Raw genomic sequence first — 20,039 nt, 5'->3', positions numbered from 1 at the left:
TAGGGCATCCGCCATGATGAGGTCCTTCCCTGGAGTGTAGACCAGTTGGAAGTCATACCTCCTGAGTTTAAGTAGGATGCTCTGGAAGCGAGGGGTCATCTCGTTCAGGTCCTTGTTTATTATGCTGACCAGGGGGCGGTGGTCAGTTTCGACCGTGGACCGTGGAAGACCATAGACATAATCGTGGAATGTGTCTAAACCGGTTAGCAAGCCCAGGCATCTTTTTCGATTTGCGCGTAGCGCTGCTCTGTGGGGGTCATAGCCCGCGATGCATAGGCAACCGGGGCCCATGACGACGTGTCATCCCTCTGCAGGAGCACTGCTCCAATGCCGGATTGGCTGGCATCATTTGAGATTTTGGTGGGACGAGACGTGTCGAAGAACGCCAACACTGGTGCCGTGGTGAGTTTGCGTCTGAGCTCCTCCCATTCCAGCTGGTGTGTGTGTTGCCACTGGAACTCTAGATTTTTTGACGAGGTGGCGCAGAGTCGTTGTGTGGGAGGCAAGGTTGGGAATGAATTTCCCTAGGAAGTTGACCATGCCAAGGAATCGTAGGACAGCCTTCTTGTCGGCCGGCTGCGGCATGGCTGTGATGGCGCTCACCTTGTCTGCATCCGGACGGACCCCTGACCGAGAGATGTGGTCCCCCAGGAACTTCAATTTGGTCTGGCCAAAGGCACACTTGGCTCGGTTGAGGCGCAGGCCGTTTTCCCGTATGCGGGCAAAAACACGTTGGAGACGACATATGTGCTCCTGCGGTGTGGTGGACCAGATGATGACATCGTCCACATATACGCGCACCCCTTCGATGCCTTCTATCATCTGCTCCATGATTCTGTGGAACACCTCGGATGCCGAGATGATGCCAAATGTCATCCGGTTGTAGCAGAATCTGCCGAAAGGGGTGTTGAAGGTACATAGCTTTCGGCTGGACGGGTCCAGTTGGATCTGCCAAAATCCTTTAGAAGCATCCAGTTTCGTGAATATCTTCGCTTGGGCCATTTCACTGGTGATCTCCTCACATTTGGGTGTGGGATAATGTTCCCGCATAATGTTATTATTGAGGTCTTTGGGGTCTATACAGATGCGGAGCTCGCCAGAGGGCCTCTTGACACACACCATGGAGCTGACCCATGGCGTGGGCTCCGTGACCCCGAATAGGACCGCTTGGTCCTGGAGATCCTGCAGCTGCAGCTTGAGGCGGTCTTTAAGTGGCGCAGGAACCCTGCGAGGTGCGTGAACAACCGGGATGGCGTCCGGTTTGAGGTGAATTCGGTAGGTGCATGGCAGTGTTCCCATGCCTTCGAATGCCTCCTGGTTGTGGGCGAGGAGCGATTGGAGCTGTGCGTTGAACTCAACATCCGTGAAGTCAGACATGCCGTCTGGAGAGAGAGAAAGAATTCGTTGCACAAGGTGGAGAGCCTTACATGCCTGTGCGCCCAGCAGGGAGTCCTTCGATGAGCCAACTATCTCGAACGAGAGTGTGGCCGTGTGTGTTTTGTGTGTCACCTGGAGGTGGCAGGATCCCATGGCCGGGATAACGTTCCCGTTGTAGTCGACCATCTTGCACCGGGATGGCTGGATTGGTGGTCTGACCTTTATGGCATAGAATGCTGACCATGCTGTGAGGTTGGCGGATGCGCCAGTGTCCAGGCAGAAAGTGATCGGCGATCGGTTGACCGTCAGGGCGACACTCCATTCATCGACTGGATTGATGGTGTTGATCCGGTTCACATCAATGACCGCAACCTGGAAGGCGTCTTGGTCATCTGTGTCGTCGGTTTGGATGTCCTGATGTGGAGGCTGGATGGTCCGCACGTGTCTGCGAGGTTGTCGGAGATGTGGAAGATCCACAGGTTGAGCCGCTCGACAGTAGGCAGCGTAGTGGCCCATCTTGCCACAGCGTAGGCATTGTCGGGTTTTTGCAGAACATTGCCCTTTTAATTGTGCAGCTCCACAGTTGCCGCACGTCATGACGTCATGGCGTTCGTTACGCCACTGCGCATGCGCAGTTCGGTCTTGCGTCGGGCGCGCCTGCGCTGTGCATCCCTCAATGTTGCCGTTGGTTTTGGCGCGCACAAACGCGGGAGGCCTCAAAAAGCGCGTGAAACGGCCGCCCTCGTCCAGGCCGCGGGCCGGGAGAAACTCGATTGCCTGGATGCGTTCGGCCTCGTGGGCGGCCTGACTTGCCGATTCGATCGCTTGGGACCCCCTCCGTGCCGATTCGGTCGCCTGAAATTGGACATAGCGGCTTGTCGCATTTTCATGCAGGACACAGGCTTCCACTGCAGATGCTAAGGTCAGGCCTTTAATTTTTAGAAGCTGCTGGCGTAGGCCACTGGAGGCAACGCCAAAATCGATCTGGTCCCGGATCATGGACTCTGAGGTGGTGCCGTAACCGCAGGACTGCGCGAGTATGCGGAGGTGCGTCAGGAAGGACTGAAAGAGCTCATCCTTACCTTGTAGGCGCTGCTGAAAGATATACCTCTCAAAGCTTTCATTGACCTCAACGTTGAAGTGCTGGTCGAGCTTGAGGAGGACCGTGTCATATTTAGATTTGTTCTCGCCTTCCGCGAACACCAAGGAGTTGTATACATCGATGGCGTGCTGACCTGCGGTAGTGAGGAGCATGGCAATCTTTGTTTCGTCCAAGGCGCCCTGTTTTTCGTTGGCTCGCATGAACAGTTCGAATCGCTGCTTGAAGAGCTTCCAGTTGGTGCCCAGGTTCCCAGCGACTTGCAATGGCTGCGGTTTGTTGTGGGTGTCCATGGCTCAGGATGGCAGATTTGCCGGTAAGTATCGATTTACTCACTGGTACCATGTGGTGTTGGGTGCTCTGAGGTACAGACGAACCAACACGGTTGCAATCGGTACAACGCAGTTTTATTCCAACTAGTTATTTACACATCTGTCTTGGTACTCAGCACGTGGTGACTGTGTGAGTGTCTTGTTAATGAGGTCCTGGCCTTGTCCTGTCTCCAGATGGACTGGCCAGCAGGTGTCGTGTTTCTTGTCTTATACTGTGTCTGCTCTTGTCTGTGATTGGCTGTCGTGTTATGTGTGCTAATTGGCCTGTTGGTCTGTCAATCATGATGTGTGTGTTGTGATGTGTATTTGAATATCATGACAATGAGAACCACATAACTATCAGAAAAGTTGATTTTCAATCTCTTCCAAACACAGCCCCTCAAATGGTTGTGTATAAACATTGGTGCATTTAATAATAACTGTTCTGTGTACATCATTGCAACGGTCACAACACAGAACACAACACAAAGCACGCCAGATGTGGTCTCACCAATGCCCTGCATAACTGAAGCATAGCCTCCATACTTGGAATCAATACTCCTCACAGTAAACGATAACGTTCTACCAGCTTTCCTAATTACTTTATGTACTTGCAAACTATCGTTTTATAATTCATGCACTAGGTCATCCAGATCCCTTTGAATTTCAGAACTCTGAAATCTCTCATCATTTAGATAATATGTTTCTTATTTAATCTTCCTGCCAAAATGGATCATTTCACATTTTCCCACATTATACTCCATTTGCAAGATCTTTGCCACTCAATTAACCCATCAACGTCCCTTTGTAGCCTCCTTATGTCCTCTTCACAATTTACTTTCCTACCTATCTTTATGTCATCAGCAAATTTAGCAACCATACTGTTATAACCTGCCTGCTTACCATTGGCTGGGGACTAATGACAACCCCACAATCCTGTGGGAGTATGAGCTTCCCCAATGAGGGGGGCGGAGAAATCATTAGCAGACTCCCAAAGCTGACCAGTTTGGAACCAGCAGGAAGGAGTAAGCAGCAAGTGAAGTTGCTGCTATTGTGTGTACATATGTTATCATAAATAAATGTTATTTCTTTGTATCCTTGAAACTCGTGCTGGATTCTTCGTGGCCCTCACAAAACTGGCGACGAGGGTTAAAGTGAATAGCTGTCTACACTGCTGAAGCCACCTCCCTGGATTTTTGTTGGATACAGGTTGGAAGTTGTTTTCTATTATACCATGCCTCTGTACGGACGTTTGGATGTTTTTGATGCTGCGCTGGAAAGCTCGAACTAGTATGCACAATGGATGCGTTACTATTTCCGGGCAAACAATATCACCGAAAATGAGCACCAGGTGGTCATTTTGCTCACCGTCTGCGGCCCACATACGTTTGGGGTGATTAGGAGCCGTACGTACCCAGCTGCGCCAGACACCAAAACGTTTGATGACCTTGTGAATTTAATGGGACAGCATTTTAACCCAACCCCGTCCACGATAGTCCAACGTTACCGGTTTAATACCGCTGAGAGGACCCCAGGAGAATCCCTTGCCGACTTTCTATCCAGGTCACGCAGGATTGCGGAGTACTGTGACTATGGTGAGACCTTGTCAGAAATGTTACGCGACCATCTGGTTTGCGGTATTAACAACGCGGCCACCCAGGGAAAGTTGTTAGCTCAGCCAACATTGACTTTTCAACAGGGCATTCAAATAGTACTGTCCCAAGAGAGCGCAGAACGAGGAGTGAAGGAGATAAAGGGAATGGAAGTGCATGCCTTGGGGCTCAACACCTTCCGTCCAAAAACGTCCCCCCGCACTCCTGCGGTACCTTGGGCGAGACGAAGTATGGATCGACGCCAGCGGCCGTCGGACATTCCTCCCCGAAGGGAGCCTTCTCCAGAACCAATGGATGAGGAGCCATGTCCGTGTCAGACTTGTAGGCGCCGACCCCGTCGCGGACGCCGGTCCTGGGGGCGCCAGAGGCGCTGTTGTACCGACCGAAACTGGGACCAGCCCAGGGGCCGTACCTTCCATGTGGATGAACCTGCGGCGACTACTCCTGAGGACCTGGAGACAGAGGATGACTGCCTGCAGCTGCATTGTGTGGCACTCCCCGTGTGGCCCCCATTAAGGTGACAGTATGGGTCAATGGTCATCACCCGCTTGAGATGGAGTTAGACACTGTCGCAGTGGTCTCCGTGGTCGCCCAGAGGACATTGGACCACATCAAGCAGGGTATACAGACCATTACATTAACCGACACACAGGCCAGGTTGGTCACCTATATGGGGGAACCATTGGACATTGCAGGAACTACGATGACCCCTGTTGTTTATGGATGCCAGGAGGCGCGTTTCCCACTTATCGTGGTGCGCGGCCATGGGCCCAGCCTGTTGGGTCGGGACTGGTTGCACCATTTGCGCTTGCAGTGGCAGCACATCCTCCAAACAGTTTCTGGAGGGTTGACTGAGGTGCTAGGACGATACCCAGATGTATTCCAGCCCGGTTTGGGGAAAATAAAAGGGGCCGAAGCCAGTATCCAAGTCGAACCAGGAGCCATGCCGCGCTAATTCCAGGCGCGCCCAATGCCTTTCGCCTTGCTCGAGAAGGTAGAACAGGAGCTCACTCATTTGGAGAGTTTGGGTATTATCAGGCCCGTCCATTTCGCTGACTGGGCAGCACCAATTGTACCTGTAATGAAGCCAGATGCCACAGTTCGCTTGTGCGGCGACTATAAACGTACAGTGAATACGGCCTCCCGACTCGACCGATATCCAATGCCTCGCATGGAGGATCTCTACGCAAAGCATGCAGGTGGACTCTCGTTCACAAAATTAGATATGAGTCACGCCTACCTACAGTTGGAGCTGGACCCTGCCTCCCGACCATATGTAATGATTAATACACACCGGGGCCTGTATGAATATACACGGTTGCCCTTTGGAGTATCCTCTGCCTGCGCTATTTTTCAACGCATTATGGAGGGCATTTTGAGAGGTTTACCGCGTGTCGCTGTCTACTTAGATGAGGTTTTGATCACAGGGACGTCGGAGCATGAACATTTGGAAAATCTGGAGGCTGGCCTTAGACACTTTTCGGAGGCTGGAGTCCGTTTACGTCGCACAAAGTGCGTCTTTCAGGCGAAGGAAGTAGTCTACCTGGGTTATCGGATGGACTGCGAAGGTTTGCACCCCGTCGCAGAGAAGGTGCGCGCGATTCAACAGGCCCCCGCCCCGACTGACACTTTGCATCTTTGTTCTTTTCTCGGCCTCATAAACTATTAAGGGAAGTTCCTCCCCAATCTGGCAACTACGCTGGCCCCATTGCATCTTCTGCGAAAGAAAAATCACACCTGGGTTTGGGGTCAGCCGCAAGAAACCGCTTTCCGGCGGGTTAAACAACAATTGTCATCGTCTGGGTTACTAACCCACTATGATCCTGGAAAGCCTTTGCTCGTCACATGTGATGCATACCCATATGGTATTGGGGCCGTCCTGTCCCACAAGATGGAGAACGGGGCCGAGCGGCCGATAGCTTTCACCACCCGCACATTGACTGCAGCGTAAAAAAAGTACGCACAGATCGAGAAGGAGGGCCTGGCAGTGGTCTTTGCGGTGAAACGTTTCCACCATTACGTGGAAGGCTGCCACTTCACTATCGTGACTGATCATAAGCCTCTTCTGGGACTTTTGAGAGAGGATAAGCCAATACCGCCCATTGCTTCTGCACGGATACAGCGCTGGGCTTTGTTGCTCGCTGCCTACGAGTATTCTCTGGAGCACAAACCAGGAACGCAGAAAGCGAATGCCGACGCACTGAGCCGATTGCCTTTATCGACCGGCCCCATGTCGACCCCCACGACCGGTGAGGTGGTTGCAACCCTAAATTTTATGGACACCTTGCCTGTGACGGCATCACAGATCCGTGAGTGGACCCAGACGGAGCCAGTCCGTCAAAGGTTCGGCACATAGTCCTGTATGGTGGGCAGCATAGACAGCTCCCAGGCGAGTTGCGGGCATTTTCCTCCAAGCTGTCAGAATTCAGTGTGGAAGACGGCATCCTCTTGTGGGGTACGCGTGTGATTGTCCCGGAAAAAGGACAGGAGCTGATACTAAGAGACTTGCACAATGGGCATCCAGGTGTGACCAAGATGAAAATATTGGCCCGGAGTTATGTTTGGTGGCCAGGCCGCGACGCCGACATTGGGAAGGTGGCCCAAAACTGCTCCATTTGTCAGGAGCATCAGAAGCTTCGGCCGGCCGTGCCCCTGCATCACTGGGAATGGCCAGGGCGGCCTTGGGCGCGCTTGCATGTGGATTTTGCCGGGCCTTTTCAAGGATCCATGTTCCTTTTATTAATCGATGCCCAGTCTAAATGGCTAGAGGTGCATAAGATGCTAGGCACAATGTCCTGTGCAACAATTGAGAAGATGCGTTTGTCTTTTAGTACACATGGTCTCCCTGAGGTGCTGGTCATGGATAACGGCTCTCCATTCACCAGTGAGGAGTTTGCGAGGTTCATGAAGATGAACGGCATAGCCATATCCGCACTGCCCCTTACCACCCAGCTTCAAATGGGTTGGCGGAGCGCGCAGTGCAGACATTCAAACAAGGCCTAAAGAAGCAGTCTTCCGTGTCAATGGACACGAGAGTGGCTCGCTTTTTGTTTTTGTATAGGACCACTCCCCATGCGGTGACTGGGGTAGCTCCCGCAGAACACCTAATGGGCCGGAGACTTCGCACCCGCCTTAGTATGGTTTTCCCGGACATTGGCGCAAAAGTACGCTGCACACCAGAACGGCAGGGACAGGGTTTTTCTCAGCATCGGCTGATTCGGCAGTTTGCGCCCGGTGACCCAGTGTTCGTTCGCAATTTTGCTGGTGGTGCCCAGTGGGTCCCTGGCGTAATCTTTCGCCAAACGGGCCCTATAGCTTACCAGGTGCAAGCCCAGGGTCGTCTCCAGCACAAACATGTAGACCACGTTTGGTCCAGAAGACTATCCCTTCCAAAGATTTCCCGCCCCCGGAGCTCATTTCTGCAGCCGCAGAGACCAGAGACAACGGAAAGTAGTCCTCACAATCTTCCTCTGGTGCCTCACTCAAAGCCTGTGCAGGTCGTTACAGAACCGTGCGGAGATAGAGACGCCGAGATGACAGAGGCAGCAGACTCTGACTCCGAGATGGAGACACAGGCTGCATCAGAGGGGGAATCCTCGGGCCCACGGGCCGTGGATGTACAACCGTGACACCGTTCATCACGGAAGCTCTGGTCTCCGTCTCGTTACATGCCGGCCGATCCAGCGCCTCATGCAATTAGTGTCCGGCCTGTGGCAAAACGGGTCCGACGCCCTCCTTCGCCAGGGTCTTTGGTGGATTCCTTGGACTTTGCGAGGGAGGGATGTTATAACCTGCCTGCTTACCATTGGCTGGGGACTAATGACAATCCCACAATCCTGTGGGAGTATGAGCTTCCCCAATGAGGGGGGCGGAGAAATCATTAGCAGACTCCCTGTATAAATAAAGCTGGCCAGTTTGGAACCAGCAGGAAGGAGTAAGCAGCAAGTGAGGTTGCTGTTGTTGTGTATATATATGTTATTGTAAACACATGTTATTTCTTTGTATCCTTGAAACTTGTGCTGGATTCTTCGTGGCCCTCACAAAACATACTTTCTGTCCCTTCATCCAAATCATTTATCTAAATTGTAAAGTTAGGGCCCCTGCATTGATCCGTGTGGCAGACCACTCATAACACCCTGCCAACCAGAAAGAAAAATCATTTATGCTAACTTTCTGTTTCCTGTTATCAAATCCTATATCCGTGCCACTATGTTATCCCCTATGCCATGGGCTTTTATTTTCCGCAATAAACTTTGACATACCTTAGCAAATGCCTTCTGGAAATATAAGTACAGTATACCCACTGGTTCTCCTTCATCCATATGTGGCTCCTTCAGAGAATTCCAATAAATTTGTTAAACTTCACTTGCTTTTTATAAAACCATATAGGATCAACACTCACTTTGTTAAATATTTTCTTATTTAAGTATCTCTTACTATCCATCCTTATATTTCTCGGTATCTTTCTCTCATACTCTAATTTTTTTCCTCCTTATTAATCTTTTTGTCCTTTTTGCTATTCTTTATACTTTGTCCAATCTTCTGACTACCGTCTGTCTTTGCACAATTGTATGTTGTTTCTTTAGGTTTGATACTACCTTTAACTTTTTAGGAAACCACAGATGGTTGGCCCTCCCTTGGAATTTTTCTTTCTTATTAGAATGTATCAATTCTGGTCGCGATTTAACTGGAAATGTTCAAACTGTCATAGGGGCCACGACTTCCTGGGTACTTCCCCTCAGCTGGCAAGACCGCAGCCCATATTTAACGGCACTTCACGCTGAAATGATCCCCTACGAGCTACACGACGGAACTGGCTGCCTCGCCAGTTGATTTACCGGAACCGCGCCTGGCAGCTCCCCACGAACAAGGGGGAGCTGCTCATAAACACTCCTTCCTATCTAACTCCGAGGCAGCAGCCGACCATGGCACCACATTGACCTGCTCTACACTTCTGGGTGCTGACTTGGCCAGATTTCTGGATGCAGTGGAGTGAGATGGGACACCTTGTTTTCCTGAGAGGGTCGGAGAACCAGCAACAGGGCCGTCAATGCTGCCTGGGAGGCAGTGGCAGCATCTGTCAGTTTGGGCCGCGTGACCAGGAGGACTGCCGTACAATGTCGCAAATCGATCAATGACCTCCACCGGGCCGCAAGAGTAAGTTAACACCGGCTTCCAGGCAATAGTCTCACCCACCAGGCTCCTGACCTCCACCACCCGCCCTCCAAGCAAGTCAGCAGTTGGCACTTTGCATCCCTCTCCCAAAGCATATCATTGCGCTTGTGCCCCAGCAAATCCAGGCACGCATCAACTCAACCCCTCCATGCCCAGGAGCGGTGCCCATACATGCCAGCTGCCATAGAAACCCCATGATGAATCAAACATGTAGCTTACAATGCCCCCCTCTGTCCCAGCAGGAAAAGTTGGCCCATAATGGATGGGAAAGGGCCCAGATGGGTCGCAGGGTTCTGGACATCAGAGTCCTCACCCACAAGGAGCTACAGGCCCTGGAGATATTGGGATTGGACAAGGAGAGAGCCATCACCAACAGCGAGGTTGGCCTGTGCCACAGAGGTGAGGACCCACTGCCCCTTCACCCAGATGACCTGTCTCATGTGGGTTATTCTTGTCAGACAGAATTATCCATTCCTCTCACTGACCGTATGTCCATTCTCTCCACCTGACAGGGCCGGGCCATCCTGGGTCGCCCCTGCCACCTAAGAGGGAAGCTCCAAGGAGACCACTATCGAGGCATCACAGCTGTCATCCCTGCCTTCCACCAGCGTGGAGACACATGCCTCAGTGGGCGCCATTAGTGGACAGCCTCTGGGGCACAACCTGGTGAGCACCACAGTTGTTGGTACCTAAGGGAGTCAGCAGTAGGAATTCCGCTGGATCCCAGTCAGATGCCGAGCATCTGGGCAAGGTTAGTCCGGAGCTGATGCAAACCCTCGGGCATAGCTGTGAAAATCAGGAGGCGATGTCAGTGGCACTCCAGCGAGTGCGTAGTCGATTGGAGGAATCCCTAAGGCTATGGGCACAGGAGATGATGCCGGCAATGTGTGGCACTGAGGCCAACACTGCTAGGGCGGCGACCGCAGTGGAAATCCTGCAGCACGAGGTCAGTGTCATGAGTGGAGGTGTCCAAGGAATGGCTCAGTCAGCATCGACCATGACTTAGGGCCTTGACGCCATGTCCCAGTCGCTGAAGGACGTGTTTCAGGTACAGTTGGACATTGCCGAGCCACTCCAGAGCATGGCCCAGATGCAGGTAAACATTGGCGAGACTCCCCGGTGCATGTCCTAGTCACTTTATTTATACATGGATGGGAATAGAGGGATACGGACCCAGGAAGTGTAGAAGATTGTAGTTTAGTCGGGCAGCATGGTCGGCACGGACTTGGAGGGCCGAAGGGCCTGTTCCTGTGCTGTACATTTCTTTGTTCTCTGAGGAGCATCACCGAGGGAATTAACACAATGGTCCAGACAATGGGTGAGGCGCCAGGATCGGACGCCACAGAGTCCTCTGGAGCTCACTCCATCTGCCCTCTGTCCCATGGATATGCCCAGGGTCCTACAGGCAACATCTGGGAGGAGGGAGCATTGGACACGGACTCGGTGCCTGCCACCAGGGAGACAACGGCGGTCTCCACCTCACCTGAATCCTTCCCCTCCTGACACTGGTGCATCTCAAGGTTAGCAGATAGAACAGGATGGCACAGTGATGCCAGTGACACCGGTAAGTCGGCCGGGGGCCTCTGGTTCCAGGCTCCCCTGAGAACGCCCAGCAAGTGCATCAAAGGTCACAGTGCATGAGAAGCAGCAGGCTGCTTCCACCTCTGATGTACCTCCTGGGGACAGACCTAGAGGTAGCGGCAGAACACGGAAGATGAAGAAGATTGAGGATTACTGAGCGGGCACTCGGGGGCACTGTGGGAGGTTGGGGGGGGCACCATCTGTACCAAGGGACAATGGGGGTTTTGAATGTTCACTATTAAACCATGTTACACCTGATACATGTGAAGCCTCTGTCACGTTTTTCTTCTCAGCAGCCTGCCTGCACCCCCACCCCCTTCCGGAACCCGCATCCCAGCCTCCCGGGCACAGTGATTCTACAGCAAGAGGGGTCTTTTTCAGGATGGCAGCCGGTGAGTAGTGGTGTGGCTCAGGGGTCTGTGCTGGGACCACAACTTTTCACAATCTGCATTAATGATCTGGAAGAAGGAACTTAAGGCTCTGTTGCTAAGTTTGCCAATGATACAAAGATCTGTAGAGGGGCAGGTAGTATTGAGGAAGCAGGGGGGCTGCAGAAGGATTTGGACAAGCTAGGAGAGTGGGCAATGAAGTGGCAAATGAAATATAATGTGGAAAATTGTGAGGTTATGCACTTTGGAAGGAGGAATTTAGGCATAGACTATTTTCTAAACGGGGAATTGCTTCGGAAATCAGAAGCACAAAGGGACTTGGGAATCCTTTTTCACGATTCTCTTAACGTTAATGTGCAGGTTCATTCGGCAGTTAAGAAGGCAAATGCAATGTTAGCATTCATGTCAAGAGGGCTAGAATACCAGGGGTATACGTCTGAGGCTGTATAAGGCTCTGGTCAGACCCTATTTGGAGTATTGTGAGCCGTTTTGGACCCCATATCTAAGGAAGGATGTGCTGGCCTTGGAAAAGGTCCAGAGGAGGTTCACAAGAATGATCCCTGAAATGAAGACCTTGTCGTATGAGGAACGGTTGAGGACTCTGGGTCTGTACTCGTTGGAGTTTAGAAGGATGAGGGGGGATCTTATTGAAACTTGCAGGATACTGCGAGGCCTGGATAGAGTGAACTTGGAGAGAATGTTTCCACTTGTAGGAAAAACTAAAACCAGAGGACACCATCTCAGACTAAAGGGACGATCCTTCAAAACAGAGATGAGGTGGAATTTCTTCAGCCAGAGGGTGGTGAATCTGTGGAACTCGTTGGCGCAGAAGGCTGTGGAGCCCAAATCACTAAGTACCTTGAAGACAGAGATAGATAGGTTCTTGATTAATAAGGGGATCAGGGGTTATGGGGCGAAGGCAGGAGAATGGGGATGAGAGAATATCAGCCATGATTGAATGGCAGAGCAGACTCGATGGGCCGAGTGGCCTAATTCTGCTCCTATGTCTTATGGTCTAAGAGCCCCCAATGCAGATCCCGTGCAGGTGATGGGTCTGCGCGCGGTGTTAACAGAGAGACAGGAGTCAAATTTTGGCATAGACTGAGGAGCACCAGAGTGCACTTCACAGCAGGTTATCATCATTCTCCTGCCTTGTATATTAATCCACTGAGTGAAGACACAGGCCCATCACCATGGAGTGATGTTACGCAGACCCTGGGAGGGTGGAACATGGTAGTGGGGTAGGGGGGTTATGTGGGAGGGTCGGGAATGGGATGGTCAATGGGGAGAGGAAGAGGGTGAGCTGACGGACTATGTCTCATCCTATGAGAAGCAGCGAGGATGAGGGTGTCCCTGGCACTCTGGGCATACCGGACCTTTGCCGCCGCCTGTTCTCCTTCCTCCAACTCCTCCTCCCTGGGCTCATCGACAGCTTCTCCAGGTCTGGCTCCTCCTCAGGTGAGCCCTCATGTCCCTCCTACTCCTCCAGTATGTTGTCTCGCTGCTGTGCCATGTTATGGAGGGCACAGCAGACCACCACAAAGTGGGAGACCCTCTGGAGGTGCACCACCAGAGTGGTCCAGGCATCGGAACCTCATTTTCAGCAGTCCGATGCACCGCTCAATAACAGAACGGGTGACAGCATGGACTTTGTTATATCGGGTCTCTTCCTCGGTTTCCAGCACTGCATTGGCATCATCAGCCAGGACTTCAGTGGATACCTGTACACCCCAAGAGCCAACCCGTCATCCTGGGACGGTCCTCAAAGACACCGGTGATCTCCGAGTGTCCCATGCATGTTCCCTGGGACGTATGCGCAGACGTGCATGATCCGGAGGCGGTCGACACACACGAGTTGAACATTCAGGGAGCGGAACCTCTTCCTGTTCATGAAAGGCACTCCCTGATGCGGCAGTGTGCACAAGGCGACGTATGTGCCATCTATTACCTTCTGGACCTGGGGCATCCCGGTGCTGACAGAGAATCTTGCTGCCTTGGTATCTTGATGGGCTTTGTCTAGCTGAAAGTTAATATAGTTAGCTGCCCGGGCATGTAGGGCATCTGTAACTCCATGGATGCACTTGTGAGCTGTAGCTTGGGAAATGCCGCACAAGCCCCCGCTCGAGCCCTGGAATGAACCAGTTGCACAAAAAGTCAGGGCTGTGGTGACCTTCACGGCCACCGCGAACAGGTGTCCTCCTCCTTCACAGGGTGCCAATTCCACAAGACATGGCACAGGTGTCGCACCATCTCCTTGTTGAGATGGAGCTCCTGTGGCACAAGCTGTGTGTTTTCTCCTCGGAGGTGCAGTAAAACAGCCTCAGTGTCCAGCATGTTAGACTAATGGTGACATGCTAGTTGACATGCAGCACACACCAAATATTCAATAAAATCACCGGTAATTCACAAAAACATTTCTTCAACACCTTCGTCAAATTGCTCAGTCAGATCAATCTGCCTCTCTCTCTCCCTCCTGCAGCTCTGAGCAGTAGACTCCCTGGCAGAAGAGAGAAAGCAATCCATTTTCCCTTCTCCAGCCTAGGCAGCAAGTCATCTTACCATCCTCCCTTTCCTTACTCCAGGCTACAAAAGCAAAGAGGCAGCAGCAAACAAACACATATCCTCCAGGCAGCTGCAAGCAGCAACAAGCAGAAAACACCATTCATTCAGATCAATCTGCCTCTCTCTCCCCCTCTTGCAGCACCCAGCATAGACTCCTCAGCAGTGGAAAGTCACACCAACCCAGAGCATGCCAGAAGTCAGAAAGACCTTCCCTTCCTGCTCTCCAGCCCAGGCAGCAGGTCATCTTCCCATCCTCCCTTTCCTTACTTCAGGCTGCAGAAAAAGAAGCAAACAGCAGCTTCCTCCTACAGGCATTTGTAGCCCCAGCAAGCAGCAAACATACCTGCAGCATCACTTGAAAATATTTTGTTCATGAAACGGTGGACAGTTCCTTCATACAAAAACCTGAAAAAAACTACTCAACAGTCCATATATCACACTAACCATGAGCCAACAAGGAAAAGGCACTGCACCACACATTTTCACTACAAAATATCAATACAAACATAAAGCTAAAGCATTTATACAAGGAAAACTAAACAGACTTGGAACATTAAACAGTGAACAATATAGTAAAATATCCTGCCCCAGGCCACAGAAGCAAAAGAGGCGGCAACAAACAGCGACATGCCTCCAGGCATAAAAGATTAAACAGTCAACAAACAATAAAGTAACCAGAAATCCACAAAAGCACTTCTTTGAACACCTTCAAAGGTGGGAATAATCATACCAGAAAGTCACACTGACGCGGGGCCTGCCAGAAAAGAGAAAGAGCACCCCTTCCCCCTCACTAGTGCTGGTAGTAGTGCAGAAGAGAAAGAGAGCACCCCTACCCCCTCTCCAGCGCTGGTAGAAGGTCTCGCTCCAGGCCATAGAAGCAAAGATGCAGCAGCAAACGAACACACAAGTTACCAGAAAAACAGTTATTCAACATCATCACCAAGTGGCCAGTTCAGAGCAGTCCGTTCCTCCCTCCCGCCCATGCAGCCCCCAGCAGTAGATCCTCAAAGGTGGGAATAATCACACCAGGAAATCACACCAACGCATGGCACGGCAGAAGAGAGTGAGAACACCCCTTCCCTCTCTCCAGCACTGGTAGCAGGTCACCATACATCCTCCCATTCCTCGCTTCAGGCCACAGAAGCAAGAGGTGGCAGAAAACAGACAGCCTCTAGGTAATAATAATGATAAGCTTTTCTTGTCGCAAGTATGAAGTTACTGTGAAAAGCCCCTAGTCGCCACATTCCGGCGCCTGTTCGGGTGAGCTGGTACAGGAATTGAATCCGCGCTGCTGGTCTTGTTCTGCATCACAAACCAGCTGTCTATTCCACTGAGCTAAACCAGCCCTAAAACATAAAATAGTCAATGGTACAATTAAGTCACCAGCAGTCTACAAAAAACATTTTTTCATCACCATTCTTTTATTCCTGACATATCTACAGAAAGCTTTAGGGTTATCCTTGATCCTACTTGCCAAAGACTTCTCATATCCCCTCCTGGCTCGTCTTAGCTCTCTCTTTAGGTCCTTCCTAGCTAACTTGTAACTCTCGAGCGCCCCAACTGAACCTTCATGTCTCATCTTTACATAAGCCTCCTTCTTCCTCTTGACAAGTGTTTCGACTTCCTTAGTAAACCACGGTTCCCTTGCTCGACCACTTCCTCCCTGCCTGACAGGTACATACTTATCAAGGACACGCAGTAGCTGTTCCTTGAACAAGCTCCACATTTCCATTGTGCCCATCCCCTGCAGTTTTCCTCTCCATCTGATGCATCCTAAGTCTTGCCTCATTGCATCATAATTGCCTTTCCCCCAGATATAACTCTTGCCCTGCGGTATATACCTATACCTTTCCATCACTAAAGTAAATGTAATCGAATTGTGATCACTATCTCCAAAGTGCTCACCTACCTCCAAATCTAACACCTGTCCTGGTTCATTACCCAGTATCAAATCCAATACGGCCTCGCCTCTCATTGGCCTATCTACATATTGTGTCAGGAAACCCTCCTGCATACATTGGACAAAAACGGACCCATCTAAAGTACTCGAACTATAGCGTTTCCAGTCAATATTTGGAAAGTTAAAATCCCCCGTAACAACTACCCTGTTGCTTTCGCTCCTATCCAGAATCATCTTTGCAATCCTTTCCTCTACATCTCTGGAACTTTTCGGAGGCCTATAGAAAACCCCTAACAGGGTGACCTCTCCTTTCCTGTTTCTAACCTCAGCCCATACTACCTCAATCGACAAGTCCTCATCAAACGTCCTTTCTGCCACCGTAATATTGTCCTTGACTAACAATGCCACCCCTCCCCCTCTTTTACCACCTTCCCTGAGCTTACTGAAATATCTAAACCCCGGCACCTGCAACAACCATTCCTGTCCCTGCTCTATCCATGTCTCCGAAATGGCCACAACATCAAAATCCCAGGTACCAACCCATGCCGCAAGTTCACCCACCTTAATCCGGATGCTCCTGGCATTGAAGAAGACACACTTTAAACCACCTTCCTGCCTGCCGGTACACTCCTGCAACTTTAAAACCTTACTTATGACCTCACTACTCTCAACCTCCTGTATACTGGAGCTACAATTCAGCTTCCCAAGCCCCTGCTGAACTAGTTTAAACCCTCCCGAAGAGCATTAGCAAATTTCCCCCCCAGGATATTGGTACCCCTCTGGTCCAGATGTAGACCATCCCGTTTGTAGAGGTCCCACCGACCCCAGAAGGAGCCCCAATTATCCAGAAATCTGAAACGCTACCTCCTGCACCATCCCTGTAGCCACGCATTCAACTCCTCTCTTTCCCTATTCCTCGTCTCGCTATCACGTGGCACGGGTAACAACCCAGAGATAATAACTCTGTTTGTCCTAGATCTAAGTTTCCACCCTAGCTCCCTGAATTCCTGCCTTACATCCCTAGCCCTTTTCCTACCTATGTCGTTGGTACCTATTACATAGAACATACAGTGCAGAAGGAGGCCATTCGGCCCATCGAGTCTGCACCGACCCACATTAATCCCTCACTTCCAACTTATCCCCGCAACCCAATAACCCCTCCCAACCCTTATGGACACTACGGGTAATTTAGCATGGCCAATCCACCTAACCTGCACGTCTTTGGACTGTGGGAGGAAACCGGAGCACCCGGAGGAAACCCACGCGGACACGGGGAGAACGTGCAAACTCCGCACAGACAGTGACCCAGCGGGGAATCGAACCTGGGACCCTGGCGCTGTGAAGCCACAGTGCTAATCACTTGTGCTACCGTGCTGCCCTATGTGGAGCACGACTTGGGGCTGCTCCCCATCCCCCTTAAGGATCCCGAAAACACGATCCGAGACATCATGCACCCTGGCACCTGGAAGGCAACACACCAACCACGAGTCTCTCGTTCCCACAGAATCTCCTATCTATCCCCCTAACTATGGAGTCTCCAATGACTAATGCTCTACTCCTCTCCCCCCCTTCCCTTCTGAGCAACTGGGACAGACTCTGTGCCAGAGACCTGCACCCCATGGCTTACCCCTGGTAAGTCCCCCCCCCCCCCCAACAGTGTCCAAAGCGATATACTTGTTACTAAGGGGAACGACCACAGGGGATCCCTGTACTGACTGCTTCCTCCCAGCCCCTCTCACCGTCACCCATCTATCTTTATTCTTCGGAGTAACTACATCCCTGAAGCTTCTATCTATGACCAGCTCTGCCTCCCGAATGATCCGAAGTTCTTCCAACTCCAGCTCCAGTTCCCTAACGCGGTTTCTGAGGAGCTGGAGATGGGTGCACTTCCCACAGATGAAATCAGCAGGGAAACTGTCGGCGTCCCTCACCTCAAATATTGTGCAGGAGTAACATTGCACTACCTTCCATGCCATCCCCTCTAGATAAAAAAAAGAAGTAAGAGCTTACCTGTTATTCACTCCCCTTCTCAGCAAGCACTCACTCAGCAACCTCTGCGCCCTGCACGAAAACACCTGAGGGAAAAGAAAAACTACTTACCAGTCACCAGCCAATCCCTTACCTGCAGGCTGTGCATCACGGTTCAACTTCTTTCTACTTCTACCTGACCTTGAGCCTTCCTCTTGATCTTTACAGCGATTGATTTTTTTTGGTTAGAGGAGGGGGTAGGGAGGGAAACACTGAAGAAGTGTTTTGGGTTTAAGTGTCACTTGACAACAGCTCCTCCACAAACCACCTTAAAGTTAGGGTGACCACAACGGAGGTATGCAAATTTCCCTTGCAACAGCCAATCAGCAGCTCCGCTCTACTGCCCTCTGCTGGATGCTTGTCTTCACTCGAACAGCTAGGGTCTCTAGCTCAGGTATACCTTCAAGTTAGGGTGATCACGACGGAGGTATGCAAATTTCCCTTGCAACAGCCAATCAGCAGCTCTGCTCTACTGCCCTCTGCTGGATGCTTGTCTTCACTCAAACAGCTAGGGTCTCTAGCTCAGGTATACCTTCAAGTTAGGGTGACCACAACGGAGGTATGCAAATTTCCCTTGCAACAGCCAATCAGCAGCTTCGCTCTACTGCCCTCTGTTGGATTCTCAAAGATGGGAGTAATCACACTGGAAAGTAACATCGATGCAGGGCATGCTAGAAGAGATAAAGAGCACCTTTCCACCTTCTCGATTGCTGGTGTTAAATCATCTGATATCCTCCCATCCCGCACTCCAGACCACAGAAGTAAAAGAGGTGGCAGTGAACATGGGCACTGCCTCCAGGCAGCTGTAGCAATATTTGGATCAGTCCACCTCTCTCCTCCTCCCTCAGCTCCCAGCAGTAGACCCTTAAAGGTAGGAATAATCACACTGGAAAGTCACACCGATGTAAAACACGCCAGAAGAAGAAAGAGCACCCCTTCCCCTTTTTCAGCAATAAGTAGAAGGTCATCTTGCATCTTCGCATTAGTTGCTCCTGGCCACAGAAGCAGAAGAGACTGCAGCAACAAACACATAGCCTTCAGGCATTTACAGTGACCAGCAGGGACAATCAGCAAACAAACCCTGCAGCATCACTCGAGAGCTATGAAGTGCTCACATAACTAACAATTCCAATTACTTATTAGCAATGGTTTATAATAGTATAAAAATACAAACAGCCATTCAAACATCTATTGAAAAAAATTGCCCCTCTTCAAAGCTCATAAAACTGTCAATTAGACATGTAACCCATGAAACTTGTCTTGACAAAACACTCTTTCATCTCAAGTGTTCATTGATCCATCAACATAAACAAACTACCATTCAAAAACATCTTCAAAACATTTACTGCTATTAGTTACTCATGAAACTATTGATTAAACCAAGCATACAGTCTTCTCCCAACCTGTGCAAACAACTCCAGCTGAACTAAACTCCTTTGTGTGGTTTGGAACTGTGCTGTGCATATATAATTGAATTACGTTATATGGCTGTACAAACAACTTAAAGAGCTCATTACAATGGAATCTTGGAAGTTCCTTGAGCAGATCTGTTCCTTTTTTATTTTCCCAAAGGCTCAATGGAGTTTAAATCAAAGAAGCTTGACAACTGTTTATTTTCTTTCAAATTCTGAAAATATTTCTGGATTTTAAATCACTGTAAAATGCGAATGAAATGTCGAGATGACCCATTTAAATCAGGTTCCTGATACTGCTAAATACAGAAGAGGACTTTATCCAGTGGATAAAATATTCTAACACATGTAAAGGCTTATACAATGCTGGACAATTTCACGGTCACTTATCTTTTAAGGACAGAGTTCTATAATCAATCTCTACATTAAAACATACTTAAATCAACAGATACCATTACACATTGATATTTAAAGTTGGCAAAACCTTTTAAACTTACTTCTCAAAAGTTCCCGACTCCATCGCAGGCTTTCCCTCAAGGCTCATGATTTGACTTACCAGACAAGAGGCTGGATTCTCTGCCCCGCCGCGCCA

This window comes from Scyliorhinus torazame, chromosome 9, assembly GCF_047496885.1.
Source record: "Scyliorhinus torazame isolate Kashiwa2021f chromosome 9, sScyTor2.1, whole genome shotgun sequence".
NCBI lineage: Eukaryota > Metazoa > Chordata > Chondrichthyes > Carcharhiniformes > Scyliorhinidae > Scyliorhinus > Scyliorhinus torazame.
This window is presented reverse-complemented; position numbering follows the sequence as displayed.